Source organism: Dermacentor silvarum, chromosome 6 (assembly GCF_013339745.2).
Source record: "Dermacentor silvarum isolate Dsil-2018 chromosome 6, BIME_Dsil_1.4, whole genome shotgun sequence".
Classification (NCBI taxonomy): Eukaryota; Metazoa; Arthropoda; class Arachnida; order Ixodida; family Ixodidae; genus Dermacentor; species Dermacentor silvarum.
The window spans coordinates 167118467-167140911 of record NC_051159.1 but is presented as its reverse complement, the minus strand read 5'-3'; the positions used below and the strand labels follow the sequence as shown (position 1 = coordinate 167140911).

Sequence of the window (22445 nt, the reverse complement as noted above, 5' to 3'; positions counted from 1 at the left end):
GATTATCATCATGCATCTCATCGGTATCATATACGCTCTAGGTGAGTGTAATACATGATGTATTATCAAACACGGCGTATCCCATAACTAGAAATCACATATGAACAAAGTGAAACGAGTGCAACGTAGAGAAATTATAAACTGGCGCATATCGACGGTCTATTGCCTTGAGTAACTCAATATTTTTAGTTGGCGCTTAGTTGGCTGAACCATGCGAAGCTTAGACATCATATTCATGTTGTACTTATAAGGAATTTCTCTGGCCACCTTAGAGACACGTGGTGCACTGTTTTCATTCTCTTTTGCATGGATAGCTATTTTATACAACTTTATTAAACTATAACGTAGCGATGTATGAAAAATTAAGATTATGTAAGTAGGCGTTTACGCGCCTGAAATGTAGCGCTCTCTAGGCTATTTTCGAGACAATTTCTCTCATAATTTCTAGGAGTGTTAGCCAGTGCCGCTGGCTAACACTCCTAGGGCTAGATCTAGTAACCATAAATACCCAAGTTAGTGGACGAATTGATGGCCGTCGCCGTAGCACAATTGGTAGTGCAACGCACGCGTAATGCGGAGGTTGCGGGTTCGGCTCCCGCCAGCGACAAGTTATCTTTTCGTCCACTTTCATTTCCCTTTTTCTTCATTATTTTCTACATTCCAATTTCAACTACACCTAATTTCCCCGATGCTTTCCTTGGCTTCGTTGTCTGTTGGCTTTATGTGGATGTGTTTGAGTAGAGACATAGGAGGCGACCGCAACCTAAGCCTTCCTCTTATGTTATCTGCCCACCACAAAGCTCGCATTGGGGAGGTCAATCCTAGCGATACATTCTTGTGCAGTATGAGTACGACTCGTTTGGCATTCTCCGCATGACCTGTCGAAATGACCATTAAGGAGTGTTCGTAGGCACTATTCTTGCTTGCCAATCACTTCGTGGTGACAAATCTGGAGACAGCCATTTCATGCTAAGTACATCTAGTCAGCGAAGCTAAGCGGTTTATAAATCAACAGTAAACCAGCGAAAGAGATGCGTACGCAAGGAAAGAAGTGGACAAGTAGGGCGAACGTAGGACTTGCAACTCATGCAGTTGTAAGTCCAGCACTCGTCTTCCCCACATTTTCCCTTGCGCACCCGAGCAAGAAACCAATGAACCGGAAACCATGTCAACTGTAGATGGATCAGAAACCAGATGAACAGGAAACCAGCGAAAATGACGCGTACACAAAGGAAAAAGTGGACAGAACGAGCACTATACTGACAACTTAGTTGTAAATCCAGCGTCCGTGCTTCCCATTTCTTGATTGCGTACGCACCCTTATTGCTGGTTTCTCGTTTATTAACAAGTATGTCCCAACTCGCCCTGCAAGAAACTGTGACGAAGCTAAGCAGCACCGGCTCGCTTGGCCGTTATGAGGGAGGCTACCTGTGAGTGCAAACAGCTGGTGTCTCCGATTGCGCCTCTGTATCGTTCGTGTTAACCTTAAACGCGACCGTTATGCTTATCAAGATAAGGGTGTCCCACTACCACCTTCAGCAACAACCCACAAGCCTCTGCGAATGCTCCCGAAGTTAACCCTATCCTCCCGCCGAAACAAAGCAACTTGACAAAGCAGCCAACCGAACCTTTTCCCAACGTCAAGTTGGCAGTTGAAGACACTTATGTAACAAAAATAAATCCGAAGCCCTCCATAACGGCGCTTCTCTCAGTTTCAGTGTATATTTAAGACGCTGAATTATCGAAATGTTTGATCAATCAATAATTTAATGAATCAATAATAATCAATCTGTAATGACGAAGATAGCACAAGCTTCGCTGCGGCCGCATGGCTCCTAAAGTGAGGCCGCGACACCGAAGGACCGGTGTCGCTGCTTTCCTCACCTTGGCGCTTGGCTTGGACTCAGTAAACCCTGTAGCATTTGGTGGAAGTGCGGTGTACCCTAACGACACGCCCCGGAACTCCGGAGTCGCACTCTGCCCGCCGCTACCGCCTAGACCATGCCAGACGACGCCGGTGAGCGACCCACTTCGTCAACTGGGCCAGTAACCTGCGGTGCCGTTTGTCAACGAGACCCAGCCGTGTTCAGTGGCACCGCTGATACGGACGTCGACGACTGGCTTTGATCGTACGAACGGGTGAGCAACCACAACAAATGGGACGATCCGACAAAGCTTACCAACGTTATTTTGTATCTTGCGGATGTCGCCAACCTCTGGTTCCAAAACCATGAAGCAATTATTGCGACATGAAATGACTTTATGACTGCCTTCGTGAAGGTATTTGGCCGTCCGGCCGTGCGAAAGCTTCGCGCCTAACAGCGCCTCCCTCAACGAGCTGCAGCAGCCGGGCGAGAATTTTCCTAGTTATATCGAGGAACGTTATCGATCTATGCAACCGAGTGAGCCGAACGATGACTGAGGAAGATAATATTTTAAAATCCTCAAGGGCATTGAAGACGACGCTTTTCAAATGCTCCTGGATAAGAATCCTGCCACCATTGCAGCCGCTACAGGTCCCCTACTTCCAAAGCTTTGACGAATTACGCCGGCATCGAGCGCTCGCCTGCCAAACTGTTCCTCACGTGGCCTCCCTTTCCAGTGCTCAAGGACAGACTGATGACGGGTCTCTTTTAACTCAAATCAAAGCCTTCATTCGTCAAGAGGTGGGCCCGCCAGCTCTTGCTGCTCCCTCTCACCCAGGAGCCTGCCAAACCTTTGTCCTCGGCCATGCAGCAAGCCATTCGCGAGCAGGTTGCAGAGGCTCTTCTGCCAGTCCACCAACACGCTCAGATTGCCGCAGCGCTGACGTATACGCTGGAGTCGTGTCGCATCCTAGACCAACGACGCTCCCCTACTCGACGCCGCCACCGCGCCCAGCGCGTCTCCTTGTGCCTCAAATGCCCCCTCAGGACTTCAGCCCTTAAGATCCATGGCGCACGCGGGACAATCGGCCGCTATGCTTCTCCTGCGGTCTCACGGGACATGTGGCGCGCTGTTGTCATCGCCGCCTGTCGCGTCCGGACATCGTCGTTGATCCACACGTACCTGCAACCCACCAGGATGCTGTCAGAACTTCAGCAGCCGTCGTTCACCATCACTGCGTCACCGTGCGATATCACCGATGCATCGTCGCCTGCCTTCCAACGAGGGAAACTAAGTGCTGCAGCTTCAGAGGCAAGAGCTGCACGATTGTCGAAATCCGCGACTTCCGCTATCGCCTCAAAAAATTATAGAAATACAGGTTGGAGGAGCCGCTACATTCGCACTTGTCAACACGGGCGCTGCAGATTATGTCATACGTGAGACTCCTCGGGGCTTACTGATGTTCAGCGGCAACCCCAGTTACGTCAGGTCCAGCGCAGAGAGCAGCCGAGCAGTTCCAGCCAAGCGCCAGTGCGAGAAAAGCAGCGACACCGATCCTTTGGTCTTTGTCTTCCTCACTTCAGGAGCCATGCGGCCGCCGCGACGCTAGCTCTATCTTCGTCATTGCAAATAAATCAATCAATTAACCAATCAATCAATGAATCAGTCAATGTAAGTATTGAAATTTCCTAAATGAGCAATATGATCAAATGAGTGAGTAAATAAACACTTCTCACAGGCTGGGCAAGCTTCATTTTGTGGGCCCCGCAACGCGTGCTCTGGGCGATTGGCTTCCGAAGGAGTGGCGTGAGATCAAGATCCATCGCCGCGTTGCTGCAGGCGCAATACAAAGGCGCTATACCCAAGGATGGCTACTTCGCCACGATGCAACAGTACGCCAGTGACGGGCATTCCATGGCTCGTCGAGATCCCCGCCGCCGGCTTGACAGCGCTCGTCAGTTACTTATGGACCGCGTCATAGGGGCTTCGCTGAGCCGATCAAGTTGACTGACGAGCTTGGGTGCTTCCTGGTGCTGCGGAACCATGACAAGCAATACCTTAGCATCAGACAGTCGTGTAGTTCCGTTATGACAAATTAAACTGAATGCAGAGAAGAAGAGTATCCAAAGGCAGCAATTTCTGCGTCTTGAGATGACTGTAAATAAAGTAGACTCGATTGCCAAATGACGCCGGCCGGAAACACTATACTTTGGCACTTTTCTTGAGTATAATTGTGTCCAGAATCTGTTGGATGATGGACGTAACTACTTCATCACATAAGTAGTCTTTCCTGTTGGTGGAGGACAAAATGATGTTCGCAAGTTCCAAAGCCTACATGTGGCTTGGTCATCGTTCGCCACAACAAACTGAGAGATGACTGCGAGATGAACGCGATCTATAAACAGTGATGATTGTTTATTGGCTCTAATTTATTCCTCATTTAATATAATATAACATAACCTAATATAACATAATATAAGGAAAGTAGCAAATTATCATGAATGACATGAAAAGTTTTCGAGTAATCCTGAATGTAGCGAACGTAAAGTCTTGATCAAAGTGTGAAACCCTCTAATTCGCCCTGTCGCTTCGCATGCACTAATGACATCATCATCATCAGCAGCAGCATCAGCAGCCTATATTTTATGTCCACTGCAGGACAAAGGCCTCTCCCTGCGATCTCCAATTACCCCTGTCTTGCACTAGCCTAATGACATATAGCGCTGCAATGTGCCGAGGGCCAAGACAAATTTTCCTTTTTTAAATTTGTTAGACTGCTGAAACTTCTCTTTTTCAAGGTTATCTCGTGACACGCGCCTTTTGAGGGGTACAAACGCACTTTATTAACGACACCTTGTACCTTTAGAACCATTAGATACAGCACACAAGCAGCAGCAAACTTCGAACAGTGGAGACTGACATGCATAAAAGCTGATAAGAGTGACGTTTTGAGCGAAATTGCTGTTGCTGATTTTGCCTTCTTCAGGCAATTGTCTGTGTAAACTCGTTCGAAGGACGTAACCCTCTGGTATCTTCTCATCGTCACAAGACTTCAAACTCCAAGCTACTAGACCAATGAATGAAATTTTTCAGTTAACAAAATTTATTTTGCGTAGAACTTGACGCGACATTCATAAATCATAAAAAGCAGCTCAAGTTTGCAAACTTTGCCAAAAAATCTGGGGCCATGCACCTGGTAGCCATCGTCGCCGCAGAGCCCATATTGCGCGGCACTGTGCTTTTCTTCTCACGCTTTCGCCATACCCTCATCCTCCGCTTTCCGCCTAATGGTTCCGCTGCACCCTCCTCCGCTTTCCTCCTCGCGCTCTCTTCGCTATCATCGTCTTTCAGCACCCGCTGCGCTCCCCGTTCGCTCTTTCATCCTTCGCTGTGTATTTTCGCTCGGTTACGCCGAGGGACTTCGACGTCGTCGCTCGCCGCAGGAACGGGTGCCTAAGAGCTGCGCTCTAAATGTGCGGTTTGAGGCTAAACCAACACGGATGTCTGAGAAAATCTTTCGATACCATTATACATGCATAGCGCGTGGAAATAGTACAGAATATTTCGTTGGAACGTCGCAGTATTGGGCATGTGTGAATATTCGAAAAAAAAAGAACAAAACTAAGCTTACAGCCGAAAACGGACGCCCCAAATCAGGCGCTAGTAACAAGGCAAATATTCTTTGTGCAAAAATATGACAATTATTAGAATCATGCAAAATTATTCCCGTCATATCGACCTGGGGCCGTGGTTCTGTAACGATTCGGTTTCCGAAGAATTCACTTTGCCGGTGCCGTCAGATTTGGGCGGTCCACTGACGTGATGAGAACGAGTGTAAGGACAGAGGCCAATCGGCGCGCAGATTTTTTTTCTGGATGAGAAGGTCACAAACCAAGGGAAAATATAGCAAATTGGGAACGCTTCTTGCTCTGAACGCCGATCTCGCCTGTGCATAGTGCCGCACAGGCTCTGCACACGGCACACGGCGCCCTCGAATCACACCGAAACACCTCGCGCCACTTCGCTTCGTAGTAGACGACGGATTCGATTTTCGCATAATTGACATGTGCGTGACGTCATAATAATATGCATGCACGCTCCGAGACGATGGCGTCCGCCATGCGGCGGCGAATCCCTGCTAGCAAAGCAAATTCTTCGAAAACCGAAGCGTTCCAGAATACGGCCCCTGGTTGAGAAACGGCTGACTACTTAAGTGGCAGATCTCACTACTTCATGCCCACTGGCGCCAACTGAGGCTCTTGCTCGGCTCCGTAGCACGACGTGCGCAATAGCGAAACCACCTCTCGGTGGAATCTTGCCACATGGAGGCCCGTCTGGTAGCTGATGCCGATGGATTTTCGGCACCTGAGCATGCAGTACCGATGGTCTGACAGATTCGACGAGTTAACCCACTGGTACCGGCAGAACTTGCCAGACGCTGACATATGCCAACTCAGATGAACATGCCTTCCTCAACCAACAGCGATCAGTCTGTTTCATAAAGTTAATAAAAAACGGTGTAGTAGCGAACATGCAGTGAACTGTGACAACCCTTGCCCAGATTTCAGACGTTTCACTAATTGAAACGTCGCTAGCTGAAGGCCATGCAGTATTTTTGCGAAGCATTGAAGCGTGAGGGTAGAACACGTCAATGTACAGTGATGCGGCAGAGCTACTCCGATACACTCCAATTTTGGCGAGTGGCTTTCACGGTACAACAAGGGGGGGGGGGGGGGGGGGGGGAATGCCGAGCGGGAAGTTTTCCTTTAGAAGGTTGCCAGCAATCAGTCCTGCAACTTGACAATCGCGAGACGCTGTGTTCAACCGCTTGCCGCCATCGCTATTTCCGAACGATTTTTCACGCCAGGAATCCAGGGAAAGCTTTGTGACGCTCCCTGCCCGGTCATACAATGGGGTTGGGAAGGCTATACTATTTACACTTATCCCCAGCTGCACTTTGAGTCAGGACTTGAAACGGAAGGAAACTCATGGTTGGAGTATGTTGCTAAAATTGCCGTCAACATCTGCATGAATATGCGAGCTCAAATTTTATTTAGTTACTTATTGATTTATTGGGCATTCGAGCTCCAATTTTGTTTTCTTTTATTTCATCTTATTCATCGAGTTGTTCTTGATACATTTCAAGAAAAATACAGGAGCTGAAGGCGCAAAGCACCGGGGGGGGGTGTTCCTGTACCTGCAGTGTACAACTGCACATCACTTAGCATGGTTCATGCTATAGGTGCACAGCGCAGAACAACAGAATAAGCTTCTTTTCCGTCGTTTGCTCTTGAGAACAGCAGTGTCAAAATACGTTGATACATCCGCTATTCTAATAATAAAGATACCAAACAACAGCAGTATACTATATATATATATATATATATATATATATATATATATATGCAGCATACTAACAATAAAAGAAGCGAATACCAATCCTTCTAGTTAAAGCGTCACATTCCGCTTTAATAGTTCATCTTTTCCATCGCTTTTCATGACACCTTTCCAAGTGCTAAAAGTAATCTCATTTCATATTTTATTCATGATCCAAGTAGCTCAGAACAAGTGTTTGCTTTTGCAGTTTGTTCATCAGCGTGGAGCCCTGCTTGTTCTAGGCCTTATATGGATAGCGAGAGCTATTTGGGAAGGCTTTTCAGGAAATCGCACGTCTTAGAATATATCATTAATTTAATGTTTACATTAGGCACTTTTCCTAGGCGTCTTCAGATAGCCAAAGTTTCTATTATTTTCAAGGGTGGAGACAAAAATAGCATATCAAACTATAGACCAATTTCTATTCTGCCAGTTTTTTCTAAAGTAATTGAAAAAGTAATACATGAACGGATAGTTTTTCTAAACCAAGCACCACATTATTACGCCTTTCCAGTTTGGTTTCACAAAGCAGCGTTCAACCGAAACTGCTCTACTAACGCAAAAAGAAATCATACTAGATGCATTCGAAAAGGAAACATATACACTTGGAATATTCGTTGACTTTTCAAAAGCCTTCGATAGAATTAATCACATTACACTAATTAAAAAACTAGACCACTATGGTTTCCGGTGTAACTTCTTAAATGTCATAAAATCATATTTGAAATACCGACAGCAAAAAGTTGAAATAAATGGCTACGCGTCTAATTTTAAAGAGTTGTCAAATGGCGTCCCCCAAGGTAGTATTCTGGGTCCGCTACTTTTCAATATTTATGTAAATGATTTGGTGAACATAGATAATAGTACAACGTTCATTATTTATGCAGATGATACAAGCTTGTTTTTTAGGGACTGCGATTTGCATAAACTTGTGCACAAAGCAAACGATGTCTTGCAATCACTGAACGCATGGAGTATAAGGAATTCGTTAATTATAAACACTTCTAAAACAAAATCAGTGCTTTTTCGTCCCAAAAATAAGCCCGTAAACTGCGATTTGACACTAACGATTGGCCCGGAAACAATTAAAATTGAACCTATAGTGAAAATCCTGGGAGTGATATTTCACGAAAATATGTTATGGAACAATCACTCTGATCTTGTTCACTCTAAACTTTCTCGTGTCGTAGGTGTCCTATCACGTCTTCGCTTTAGCTTGCCGCAAAGGATCAAACTTCTACTATATAATTCTCTATTCGTATCTACGCTAACTTATTGCTATCTGGTATGGGGCACCACAACGGAAAAGAACTTAGGCAGAATATATAGGCTACAGAAAAAAGCTGTACGCATAATTACAGGTGCTCCACGCGATGCACACTCTAAACCCATATTTGAAGCCCTTAATTTACTACCAATGCCTGACATTTACAATTCGAATTTACTTAAGAGATATCATACTTGCAGAAGAAACCATGATTCTTTTCTCGTAGACTTAGCGCATTTAACATCATGCACCGGCCCGTATAGCACGCGAGCCTCTGATGATTGGAGAATCCCTTACACACGTACAAACTATGGTCGCCAAATGATGAAATATTTACTGCCACAAACACTAAACAGGTTTTCCACTAAAAATGAATGATACCATTTCTTTTTCTACAAACCTCTTTTTTTTGTGCATTTCAGAACAAAAGCGATAAAATACTCAGACATGTTTACCACTGTATTATAAGTACTTATGATTTCTTGTAGCTGTTTGCTATGTGCTAAATGGTGTGAAAGCCCTTGTCAAGCCTTGATGGCTTTTTGCTTTCACCCCACAGTATCACTGTTGTGACTGTTGTACTGTCTCATCTGATGCTGAAATAAACTGATTTGATTTGATTTGATTTTCACAATTTTGCATACAAAGGCAGTTTAGATGTGCTATTTGGAGTAACTTATAATATGTCTGTTTCACTGCAAACACGTCATATTTCAGAGACAGTGGGAATGTAGGAAGCTGCTTTAGATCTCCGTGATAGTTTTCGTAACAACGAAATATTTTGATGCAAGTAAAAAAAAATCAAGCTTTTTTCTTTCTTTGATGGTGGTATTGGTGACATGACAATGAAGATGATGATGCCAAACATTTACTCAAAGATGCTGATTATCGAGGGCCTGTCCAGGAAAGAGGCTTCATGCTGACCCTCAGCTCTCAAGAAGAGGGCTGTGGAACGAAAAAAAGAAACCTAGGTGGAAACCTAGGTAGCAGAATAATAAAAACAAAGCTAGAACTTCATAAACATACAAAGATTAATATAACGACAAATGAATAAGAACCACGCAGCGGTAAGTCTACCATAATATGGAAATCAAAGTCAATTGGAAGAGAATAAAGAAAGGAGAAAAATAAGACACTCCACGATAACTTGAAAATGGCTGAGATATATTCAAAGTCTGAGTGCAAATTCCAGAGACAAAAACTATCAAATCAGTGCCGAATTTTTTGTCGTTCAGGAAATCGCACGTGTCAAGGCAACATACATTTGGCTTTAGTCTAGAGCCGTGCTCCTGAGGGAACAATGTGATGATGATGATGATGTTGTTGTTGTTGTTGTTGATGATGGCAAGTATTTTTCTAAGGAACTATACGTGCCCGAAGCTCATCAATGGCATCAATGTACAATTTAGTCCCAATCACTCAGTATACACGATAGTCTTTTCTAGTTTTATTTCTACGTTCTGGCTTGTGCTTTTCTTCCAACTCGTCTTATTCTGACTCCCAGATTCCTAGATTTAAATTGATAAGCTGGCCATCTCATGGAGCCTGGTGGCTTTACCGCTTCTCGGGCTGATCGCGCGTCACGTGAGCGCGCGCAGAGGACGACGACGCAAATCGGCCGCAGCGTAAGTACAGCTTGTTTTCCTACCTCCACGCAACGAATTTTCTAGGGCGAAGTGGAGATCGTTCGCGACGCAGTCTCACGATCTGCATCTTATAGCGAGCAATGGAAAGATAACAAATATGTTGAAATCGTCCGCGCAATAACCGTTCGTGAAACGCTTCTGTGGGATTGCGTATGCACACCACCACGTTCCTTGTCTGATGGGAGCCTCTGTGCAAGCCACCTTTCGATTAGAAGAGTTTATTCAGAGAGCCTATAAAGAGCCTAGAGACGATTTCAAGGGAAGTTTAGAGATTGTCCAGGGACAGCGTTTGAAATAAGGGCCCCCCACATATTTGTAAACTAATCTCTACACATTTCCTGCAGGTGAACAACTCTTCTGGAAGTCTGTGGACCCCATATATCAACAAATATAGTGATCAATATTTTTATCCACAGAAAAGTAAACCGCATAGAAGGTTCGAATTAATTTTTGTGAAACCTAACATGGTAGTAACTGTTCACCTCTTTTATATTTTACTTACGTTCTGCCCATATTGTCACGTTCTCTTTTCTCGCCCCTTGCTCCGAGCGATGACTTTATCACTGTGGTTAGCCAGTGAAAAATGATCAGCAGAAAAAGATAAACAATGAACGCGTGTCAATAGTGTGCCCTTTTCCTGCGTAGGATTGCAAATCAAATGCGATTCAGGGGCCCCATTTTGTAAGAATCGTTCTCTTCAGCTTCTATCCATTTCTTGGCATGCCAGTCGCAGAGTGGCCGATCATGGCGATACCAGGGGTAGAACTTTGTGCTTGCCGATGCAGTTATGGCGGGAAGAAAAAAGCAAAATGAAAATGAAACATATCTAATAAAACAGAAACCCCACTTAACCTCTCTACATTATTTGATGATGTGTCCTCCTTTCCAGCTACTATTTGTTTCAAATTGGAAATGTGTAGTTTCATTCGGCAGCCGATGCGGGTTGCACGTACCACCGCTATACTTAAGTTCCAACTCAGATTGAATCGTTTTCTCATGCAGCAAACGAATAGATTTATTACAAAGAGAGCTAAGGTACACAGTGTTCAGATGGACTCAGGACTAGGAATTCTATTTAGCCGTTAAGTACCATCCTCAAAACATTCCTTAGAAGTATAGTATTCATACCTAGCACAGTGTATAACCCTCTCAACCTAAGAATGGCTTTATCTGAAGAACTTTATATATTTATTTAATAACTTCTCTTTTACGAAGGTGGTGTGTGGGTGGAAGATAGCTGCACAATAACTGTCAAATGTGTCATCACTATAGTGCTAATGAACAGGTGGTACATACCCATCGCCTGCAGATTGTAAGCGTTACCGACGGAGTGTTCTAAATCGAAGCTTTCGTTGCGACAACTTCCCGAACCTTGCTGAACGTTTCTTGCCGAATAGCTTAACACAGAGAAGCACATATCTAACAAACTATAGTATACAGCGATCTGTACTACCCCTACAGATGTGCCGGTGACCGCTTTTGCTCTGTAAAGAATTACCCAATGAAACAACAAATGTCACCTAGATATCCTTACTGCAACAAGTATTCACCTTCAACCGCGTAATTCCTTTATTAACCCCAAAAGTGTTTTAGTATTTTGATCGAAAGTAACCTTATTTCGCTTTTTTTTTAATTTTATGGCGTAGTTTCAAGCTTTGCGCCGTCTAAAACCCTTCTAAAGCTTTTTGAACAGATTTGCTTCATGTCTCAAGCGTCAAAATGTCAATTTTACTTCTTCACTATACAATATATATGTACTTGTCATTGCCACACACGGTACAGTTAAAAACGAGGAAAAATGCGCAGTAAGCGTGGGATTGCAAAAGCGTGTTCTTCGAGCGCGGAATAAGTGCCGCCACATATGTAGTAGAAAACAAAGGCCCCAAATAAACGTGCCCCTTCAGTGTTGACGAAATGGCTACCATCTATGTTGTAGAACACGAACACTGTGTCAACGCGGCTGAAACATTTCTGCAATTTATGTAGTAAAAACGAAATAAATAGCGAAATAACCGCCGATTTCAAACGCTGGTACTACAGCCGTCTATGCAGTAGAAGAACTATGTGGACGTGCTGAGTTCGTCGAAATCACTTTAAAAACGGGATCATCGCCGTTGACGAGCTGAGCTAGTACAAAACACTTAAGGGGTGCAAGCGAACTTTTATTTCCCTTCCTCCTCGAGACTTGGTGTGTCTGCTCGATCGGTTTCTGGCCAGGTGTAAGGTAATTCAATCACTGGGACCATGAAATAGCAATGTTGGCCGATCCTGGAGATAATGTATGGAGACTGGGCCAATCGTTGGAAACAGTGGAGAAAGGAGACGTGGATCGTGTGGTCGGACTATTCGCGACTTGGCTTCCTGCTGGACAGGCACGTCAGCACGTGGTGTACAGAGCAAACAGTTACGTACGCGCTACCGTGAAGCCACGGGTCACAAAGCTTCGATGGGACAAAGATTTGCCTTGAGCGTACCTGGAAACAAAACGATTTTGGATGCGTCTGTGCAATCATCTGTGCAATTGAAATCATACCTATGTGTCGTTGCATATCATTTATTTGAAACGTTTCAATCAAGGCTTCTAGCTCCTCTTAACCTTGATTCTGACAACTGCCATTAATCTGCAGTAATGTTTTTTTATCATTTAGCAGGTACGGGGCGCCCGAGAGGAGGCCATAGGTGGCTGCGATTGGCACCGACGTACAGGCCCCAACAAGGACGTGCCAGCGCTTGCAAGTCACGGCTGACTCCGGTACGATCTTGTGAGGTGACATGTGGGGTCTAGGCCTGCGCATCCACACTTACCTGCTCCAGTATCCGCTGGCCAGCACTCGCGATACAGTAACGTACACAAATAAGCTGGTGTGCTCAGGCTTCTTTCCAAACAGCGCAAGGGCTGTGAGCGGCGTTGGTTGTGCCGATAAAATTTCACCAGAAAGATTCGTCGTTCACATAGCCCAACGTCACTCGCCTTCTCAATGAAAGATGTTGCATGTGTGCTCTGTTAAGGCAACACATATTTGATATTCGTCTGGTAAATAACACGCGTTTACACGTGTAGAAGCGTAGTGCACGCCGTCTCAATATATTGGCTCACTGGCAACACGAAAAAGAATCGATGATGGAAGACGGAAACATAAAACTGCTGTCAAACTGGCACAAGACGGTGACTGTTTCCTGAGCTCGGCTTTGTCCACAATATTTCTGTGGTCTAAATAAAAGCTGCTGGATTTATTTAACAATATATTCTGACTACTTTTCTTTAGGTTACAAGCACAGAGAAGAAAAAAATCAATGAATTAAGAAATTAAAGACTTGCCATCTATCCTACTGTTCTTTTTGACATTGAGAGCAAAAGCAGAAGTATTGCGCTGCTGTTAGATTATCAATCTTCAAGGGACTCCTACTCCGTAAACACCTGTTTCTCAATTTCTCACCTGACGGTAAAAGACAGATGCGCATACAAATTTCGCCTGCTTCTTTTCACCTATATACTTCGCATATATCAGTAAAGTTGAATAATTGAATATACGGAGGAGAATAATCGTGCTGCTCGTATTGCTGTTCGTATTGTCATAATTACTGTTGTTGTCTTTATTGCGATATCAATTAAATGGACACTCAAAGCGGATTTCTGCCGTCGGCGTCGCCTTCGCCGTGAGGTTCCGTATGACGTCAACGGCGATGAAATCGTCGAGAGAGAGAGAGAGAGATTGTGGTTGGGAAGAGGAAGAGGCGCTATTTTCTGCAGCCCTTTAGGGAGCACGACTCAGCGCCGATGATGATAAGTGGTTCTTGAGGGAAAGGGAAAGGTTGGCGCTATCTTCTGCAGCCCTTGAGGCAGCACGGCTCAGCGCCAAACTCAGCGCCGCACGCCGTATGCTGTATGTGCGAGTGAAAGAGCGCGAGGGACGCGCGCTTTCACGGGGAGCGAATGCACGGCGGAGACCAAACGCGCGTTCTGCGCCGTGCTCCCTGAAGTCGTGCAGAATTCAGCGTCTCTTTCCTCCTTTACAATCACCATATATAGAAAGAAAGCGTGACTTCTTCAGCCGCGCGAAAGGCCGTGGGAGGACGGGAGGGAGGGAGGGGAGGCGACGTTTAGCTGCGGCACCAAATGCGTAATTATATAAAAACGCTACGAGGCGAGAAGGAGTAAAGACTTCCGACGCTGCTGGACGAGTGTCTTCACAACCACAATCTCTCTCGCTCTGTCCCGTTCTGATCTCGTCGAAAACCTCTGAGCGAAAGTCCCTAGATTTTCTGCTCTTTGAAAGCAAAAAAATATCTAGGGGCTTTACTCCGAGCCGCCCCCAGAGGCACCGGCAACAGTCACGAACGCCGCGCGCGTTCGGTGCGAACGCGGGCAAAACGCCGACGGCGTCGACAACAGTTCTGCGCGTTGCTGGTGCTGCTGCATGTCCTTATACAGCTGATAAAACTACTACATAGTAAACAATGATGTTATACCGGGTGTTCAAAATTTAGCTTTATGGCTTTGTTAAACTTAGACACTGGGAGGCACGCGAAGACCACCTGTGTAAATAAGTTATGTGGCCAGGACAAAGTGAGATGATAATTAACGCTGGCAGCAGCCGAATTAACTAAAATTTAATAATTAACTTTTTAACAGCGGGGCTGTTCAATCCGGCCGTAATGTGTGCCGCCTGCTACTGCGTTGCCTAACAACCACCTCGCGGAGCGTCGCGCGCTATGCTCGGGAGAGAGAAAGAGAAAATGAGAGCGAGATAGAGAGTGCTACTGGGTCTGCTGCAGTGAATATTGCTATAGTGAATTTATACAGGCCTGTATAAATTCACTATAGCAATATTCACTACAGCAAACCCAGCATATAGACACAGCTTCGCTGGCCTCCATCTTCACAGTAGTGGAAGGGCTCTGAATATTTTTAGATGCGAAGCAGCTTATGGTCGGGGCTATGTCACTCCCTCCCTCCATCCGCCGTGCAGCGTCCACACCCCTACTGCGCATGCGCATCATCCTCCCCCTCCTCTCCTTTTCTTGTCTCATATCCTCTCCTCTCGGCATTCCTCCTCTCCTCTCCGACGCTCCTCTCCTCTCTGGATTGCGCAACGAATGGCAACACGTGCGGCTCCGCGCGCGATAATGCGAAGCAGCTTAAGTTAGAGGCGCGACGGTAGGCGCTGCATACTCCGCTGGGGGGGGGGGGGGGGGGGGCGCCACTGTAGCTCGCGGTATAATGACGCGCGCTCCGCTCCTCTTATTCTCCTCCCGCAACGCACGGTGAATATAACGGTAGCTACGTACCTCAACCTAACGGAAACGACGAACTGAAAACTAATGGGAACTTGAGTCGACCCCATGGCTGCTTCGCATACTACTCAGGGTTCCCCTACGGGAAGATGGTGTAATTTTTTTATCCAGGTCTTCCTTTATCATCTGTACGCTTATATACATATTGCATTAGCTTTTGGCGCAGCAGATATGCTGTTCGTATAATGGCTGCAGCTTTGTCACGGGAGATGCGCCGCACATAAAAAGCCGCGAATATGTGTCGGAACACACGAAGCACTGTGTTACCAACTGACTTTTCCGACGTGACGTCACTGTTGCAATAGAATTTAAGCTTGGGCTTGGTTAATTTCGCAAGTACATATGCAGAACTGCGCGAAAAACATGCACAAATAAGGGACACTTAAAACAGGAAGGGTGCAGACTGTTGCCGCTTTGGGGACAACATGGACGGCTATCGCCTGTAATGGCAATTACATGGTGTTACACATGGGCGGTGACTTTACAATGATAACTTGCATGCGTAGAGTTTGGCTGCAGCCTAACTGTTCTAAAGTCGCATTCTCATGTGTGTGGCTAACACAGCGGTACGCATGAAGACTGCAGGTTCTTGAAGGATACAAAACGAACCAAGTAAGGGCTTAATATATCAGCTTAGTAATCTGGAAAGCTTGTAAATGCTGAGACAATAATAACGATCAAGGATTCGATAAAAAATATGGTTGAAGCACCGCACAAGAGTGTTCCTACGCAGATTTCGTGTTGACGACCACAGATACAGCACACACTCGCCGCTTGCTTCTTCACTGTTGGTCGTCATCCTGGCTCCGGGGGTGTAGCGGTAGAATGGCCCTAATCTATGCTCATTTTTTTATTGCTTCGGCCATTTTCTGCGTAATATTACGTTCAATAGTGACTAGAGCTTTTTTGCAAATGAGCTACAATTTCATGTCACCTTCTGCAGGTGATCACAATGATTTTCCTGATGAGACTCTTCATCGCTGCCTGTGAGTAAAACTTTATACTGTATTATATTTATACACACGAAATAATAAATAAATAAGTAGATGAATGCAATTAAACAAGTGATTGATTGATTGATTGATTCATGATTGATTGATTCATTCATTCATCGGCAAGCATTTCACTGACAGACTGACACTGACTCACGGACGGACGGCGGTAAGGATGGAGGTAGGGATATTTGGTAGCATGGGTGGGTGAAACAATAACTGTACGGACGGGTATGGGCTCATATGATCAGTCTTGGGAAGACCGGCCGCTGTATCACGTACAATCTGCCTGTCGATGTTGAGTGCCGATTGCCATCGCAATACTGCCGTGCGCCGCGAGGCAGCTGACAGATCAAAATCAACACGCCCGAAAAGTGCACTGTCTATTGTCTGCAACGACGCGCCGCTGCCGAACCGCGCAGACATAATTTTCTGAAAAACTTATTTTGCAGTCCTCGGCTATTTGGCAACATTTATCACACCATGGTTACTCCACAAGGTTGGCTTCGGGAAGACTGGAGTTCGGCCAGCAACCTTAGCCGCCTATCTCCAGTCGCGACACAAAGGAGCCATCCCGAAGAACGGGTACTTTGCAGCGCTCCAGCAGTGGGGCATGGCAGGAGCGCCGACATTCGTCAGCGTCATCGTCTTCATCATCGCTGCACGCGTGGTCCTCGGCATAGTGTAGGAGCCCTGCTGAAGAGTTGACCTCGTCCGACGGTGCCTTTCAGATCTCAGGCCGGCAGCACCTTACAAATTGTCACTTCGATGCGTTTTAGGCCGTGCAAATTGAAGCTCGGGGAGAATAAAATTAAAAGGCCACCTGATGATGTAACGCAATGGTCTTCGCTTTGAAGTGGATGATTGCACTCAGTCTCGATCAAGACGAACGAAGTTTGGTGTAAAGGACTTTGGGACATCCCCACCTGTGCTCATCCCAAGCATCTATGGTGATAGCGCCAGGGCAAATTGGTCGTGCACTGCAGTTAGGATAAAGCGACCTTCCTAACTGGCACTCGGCGCTGAAGCAGCCTTTGGCAGATGTTATCTCATTTCATTGTGCGAGACTACTTAAATGCACATACATTAGGGCACATAACTAGTTCTGCCAAAAGGAAGGAGAGGCAAGGAATGTTAACATTCCTTTATTCTTTGAGGACCTATCCGTTCCTGTCAATGTACAATTCGTGCATTGATAGATTAGGCGAAAACGTTTTCAACAACTGCTGACTGCGTTCTTACCGTGTGTCGGAAATCTATTATTGAAGTCGTGTGAGCCTCCGCTTTCCGAAGGCTTGTAACATTTTTCTGCAGCTTTACTAAAACGGACGCCAGAAGGCTTCTATATAAATTGCCGTTCTTTCTTTGTTATTACTTGCATGTTGCGTTCCCTGCAATTTTGTCAGGAAGCATGCACCAATGAATGTTTGAAACTGCGATTGTCCATGTATTAAAAAAATAAGATTAGGCCGATAATAAAAGAATGATGCTCATTTTTGGAAAAATCCCTTACTTGCGTGACAGGAACGATCTCCTACTGCATAAAGAGGCAACTCAAGACTGAAAATAATGGTGTTACACTTCGCATATTCCATAAACATCTGTAAATCTACTGAGATCATAGAGATTCCCGCCTCTCGTCATTTAAAAAAAGAGAAAGACATTAATTTACTCGGCTTTAATAGCTCGCGGCCAAGCAAGTACGACGCAACTGTCGTCTGACAGTGCAGAACTGATGCGTGTGTGATTTCTGAAGCAGTACATTTTAATTGTATTTATTTGAAGTGTAAAGTTATACTTCAAATGCATGCACTTACGTTTCTGGTCCCAGCGCAATTCACCCATGTCAATACACCCCTGTTATTTTAACAAATGTTTTGCTGAGGTTGACCGGGGCGGGCTCAGACGATGAGTTGAATGAAGTATTGGGGATCGTGTCCGATTTACTTAAGCACGGTTACAGTTACAGGTACTAGGAAGAATGTTTCAGATAACAAGTACAGGTATGTTGAACATTAGAACATTGCTCCGGATAACTAGCGGCGATGTCACTAGAACATAGTTCTACATACGTATTATGTAATGCTAAAAAGTGAAATGTATGAATATATAGAACGTCGTTCCTTATATTTGTAATTTATGTGTAACGTCGTTCCATATAGGTATCTAGAAAGGAGGTATCTAAAGGACCTGACGCCAACAGCGCAGCTGTGGTCATCGAAGCGACTATAGCCTTCCTTCAAGCCACTGGTCTCCATGCACGGCTATAGTATGACCTCAGCGGGATGGACATGTACATACGCACCTCCTAATCTTATCATCACCATTCATCGCTCTTTTTATCCCCTCCCTCCTTCCCCAGTGTAGAGTAGCAGGCCAGAGCAAACTAACGCTCAAGCCGACCTCTCTGCCTTTCTTCAAATAAACCTCTCTCTCTCTCTCTCTTTATTCTGAATCATATTAAGATGGAACTGAAATATCAATTGGTGGGGGGAGATTTGTGATCCGGCGGCCAGAATTCCTTGGTATCTAGAAAATATTACCCGCCATGGTTGCTCAGTGGCTGTGGTGTTGGGCTGCTGAGCACGAGGTCGCGGGGTCGAATCCGGACCTCGGCGGTCGCATTTCGATGGGGGCGAAATGCGAAAACACCCATGTACTTAGATTTGGGTGCACGTTAAATAACCCCAGGTGGTCCAAATTTCCGGAGTCCCCCACTACGGCGTGCCTCATAATTAGATCGTGGTTTTGGCGCGTAAAACCCCATAATTTAAAAAAAAATCTAGAAAATATTAGCTAAAATTTTCCATTGATAGATGGCATCGGAGTGGAACGAAGGTAGTATTCTAACCTCCGAAATGCGTGAATGCAAATCACTACTCTCAGAATGCCTATGATGCCCAATGGATGGCGTCTGACACATGGCGTCTATGACGTGTTTCCGGCTCCGCAATCGCTTCCGGCGCATGCAAATGGATAGACAGGATCACCAGGACAGACACTCGTGCGTGCCTGTAGCTGAAGCTTCAACTTTCCTTTCTTCCCTGTGATGATGATGACGACGACGATGAGGGTGATGTACCTTAAGCATTACTTTGACCTATCCGGTTCTTGGCCAATCCCTAAGCGTGGGTATAATTTTATGGATCTACATTTACATCTAAAGGACACGTTCTATCGGCGTCTAATGAAACGCGAACAGCGGAGCGCGTGGCCGAAGCATTACCGAAAGTATAGTGCTCACCATCCAGTCATCACTATTGACATCCGGTTTGACAGCACTGTGTGATCATATAATATCGTATAATATTCCATCATCAAATATATTGCGATATTTTCGTTTCTGTTCTGGTTCTCTTTTATTTGAAAGCGAGAAAATAAAAATAAAAGAACGCAGAAGCTAAAATATCACAGTATTACGGCACAGTGCGGAGAAACCGTATGCATTTATCGGCGTCAAGTGAAACGCGAACAGCGGTGCACGAAGTACAGTTTGCGCCACCATAATTACTGCGCAGTCATCTTTCCGCATTATATGCGGAACATCATCGTGTAGTGTGGTCAAACCGGATGTGCGCGCCTGTTAAGGGTGATGCTTTAGTTATGCTTCGGCCACGAGCTGCGCTGTTCGCGTTTCATTAGACGCCGATAGAACGTGTCCTTTAGATGTAAATGTAGATCCATAAAATTACACCCTTGCTTAGGGATTGACCGAGAACCAGATAGGCCAAAGTAATATTTAAGGTACGTCACCGTCGTCGTCGTCGTCACCGTCATCATCATCATCATCACACGGAAGAAGGAGAAGTTGAAGCTTCAGCTGCAGGCACGCATATTTCTAAGTGGCTATCCTGGCGACGCCCGGAGCTGACTCGGACGCGTCGTTGTCCTTTAAGTGTCCACAGGACGGTGAGAGGGACAGTCAGCCTTCTTTCTCGGTGCCTTCAACCTCAAAGTCACCAGAGACGTCCTCGCTTTCTTCTGGGGCAGCCGTTGTGAGACATGCGACCGAACATTCGGTTTCGTCCACCGCCCCGTCGCTGCGCAGTGGCGATGCGTCCACAACTACAAGCAGCGGAAGTTCCGAATTCGACAAAAGTGACTACAGCACCGAGAGTGAAATGTAAGCCCCCTTCTATCCTCTTGCGTCCTCAGAAAGAACCTTCACAAAATGTGCAAATTAACTAGCGGAAAATTACTATATTCTTATTTCAATCAGTTAGTCAATCAAAACAAGTCAATCAATACATTAATTATTCCCTTTAGCTTTGTGGAAATTGAAGAAAGACTCATATGAGTTCCGCAACCGCGCACCTTATAGCGGAGTGCCTTCCCCCTGATCTGATAGCAACGAACAACAAACCGTGTTGCTTTGAGCAACTGTTAACCTAGTTAAAATGTTCGCACGCTATAACTGTAGAAGAAAAGAAACAGGGCAGAATAACCTTATTAAATCGAAATAAAAACAAAGCGCTAAATCTAGCGAAGCGCTTCGCTCTCGGTAGGCTCAAGGTGGGCCCGTGAGCACCGCACCGGGCTGACTGACGCTCGCGTCTGTAGGTTGTAATACCACGTGGCGACCCACTGCAATTTCTGTGACGAGCAGAAAGGAATGCTTCAAGCCTGATGCCCCGTTGTATTTATGGCGCGTGTTAAATTTGTCGCTTTAAAATTTTAATTATATTTCGATATTCAAGTATTCAGGCGTCATAACGCAATTATTTGGTCGATAACTACCCAAAATATAACAAAACGCTTTTTTTTCTCATTACCTATTTAGAGGTGGCCCAATTGGGCTAACTTGGAAAAATTTACTTGGCACAGTGAGACTAATTGCAGTGACAAGACGAGTTGCTTGTTTTCACTTTGGCTTGTTCCTATACGACTGCACTGTAGAAATATAGATATTCAAAATTATGTTTAAATAATAGGGGTAAATGCCTCGATGCAACAATTGCTTTTCGAAGGACGTCGTACTGGGCAGCTCTGGAAAAATCTGGCAGCCTGGATTTCTTTGATCAATATAGCGGTGCGGGGCCACATTTTGGCATTGAATTCCCCGTAGAAATACGGTGAATTCAATGTCGTATGTATGTATGTCGTCAGCCGTATGTCGTCAGCCGTTCATGCGATGCGCAGTGGTGGGTATGCAATTATACTACTTACACGCCAATTTGTGCTTACTCTATCCCAGGTTGGACGTCTGTTCATTCGACATGGCACCTGAGATGGCGGGACCGCTATTGCAGTTTCCTATCGACCTTTACAGGCAAATGCGCCTCTCAGGGAACCAGGGCAACTTGGTCCTCTCTCCGTGGCTGGTCGCCTGCATCCTCGTTATGGTCCACCAGGGAGCGCGGGGAGGCACTGCGAGTAAAATCACGCGCCTCTTGCACGCCTCCTACAGGACGTGGCGCAAGGGCGAGCTCCTGGAACAGTTCGTGCGCTGGACCAACGACCTGCCCTGCGGCAATCTGGGACCTCGCCAAAGCAGTGGTGGCCTTCGCCTCACGCGTTACGCCTGTCTCTACCACGCTGAGTCCATCGAGCTCACCGACGAATATGCTGAGGGCATGGGGAAGCTTGGTGTGCACTGTCACCGTAAGGACTTTGCCTTTAGCGCTGAGCAGTGCCGTCTCTCCATGGATGCCTTCGCGCGCGCCATGACGTCATACACGGTGGCCGCTCCGGGTCAAGCGCTCCGGCAAGAGGATGTCAACAAGCAAGCGCAGCTGGTTTTTGTTGGCCTTATTCGACAGGAAGTTCGTTGGTGGCGCCGCTTCGACCGGGCTTCGGAGGGAATCTTCTACGAGACACGAGGCAGGACTTCCACCGTCGCTATGATGACGCAGACAGCTCCGTTCCCGGTAGCTGAATCGTCGGAACTCGGAGTAAGCCTCGTGGAACTGCCCTTCGAGTCGCCTCAACAATCACTGATCATTCTCTTGCCATACGATGTGGAAGGACTTTCATGCGTGGAAGAAAAAATGAGCGCGTCCAAGA

At 45.9% G+C, this 22445-nt stretch overlaps 1 long non-coding RNA gene across 1 annotated transcript; it reads left to right on the top strand.

Annotated features, from left to right (window-relative positions):
• The first annotated feature begins 12803 nt into the window (after positions 1 to 12803).
• On the top strand, positions 12804 to 17257 carry LOC125946446 (uncharacterized). Its single transcript, XR_007467593.1, has 3 exons — positions 12804 to 12907; positions 16394 to 16436; positions 16895 to 17257. It is a non-coding gene; the product is annotated as an uncharacterized LOC125946446 (long non-coding RNA).
• The last annotated feature ends 5188 nt before the right edge of the window (positions 17258 to 22445 follow it).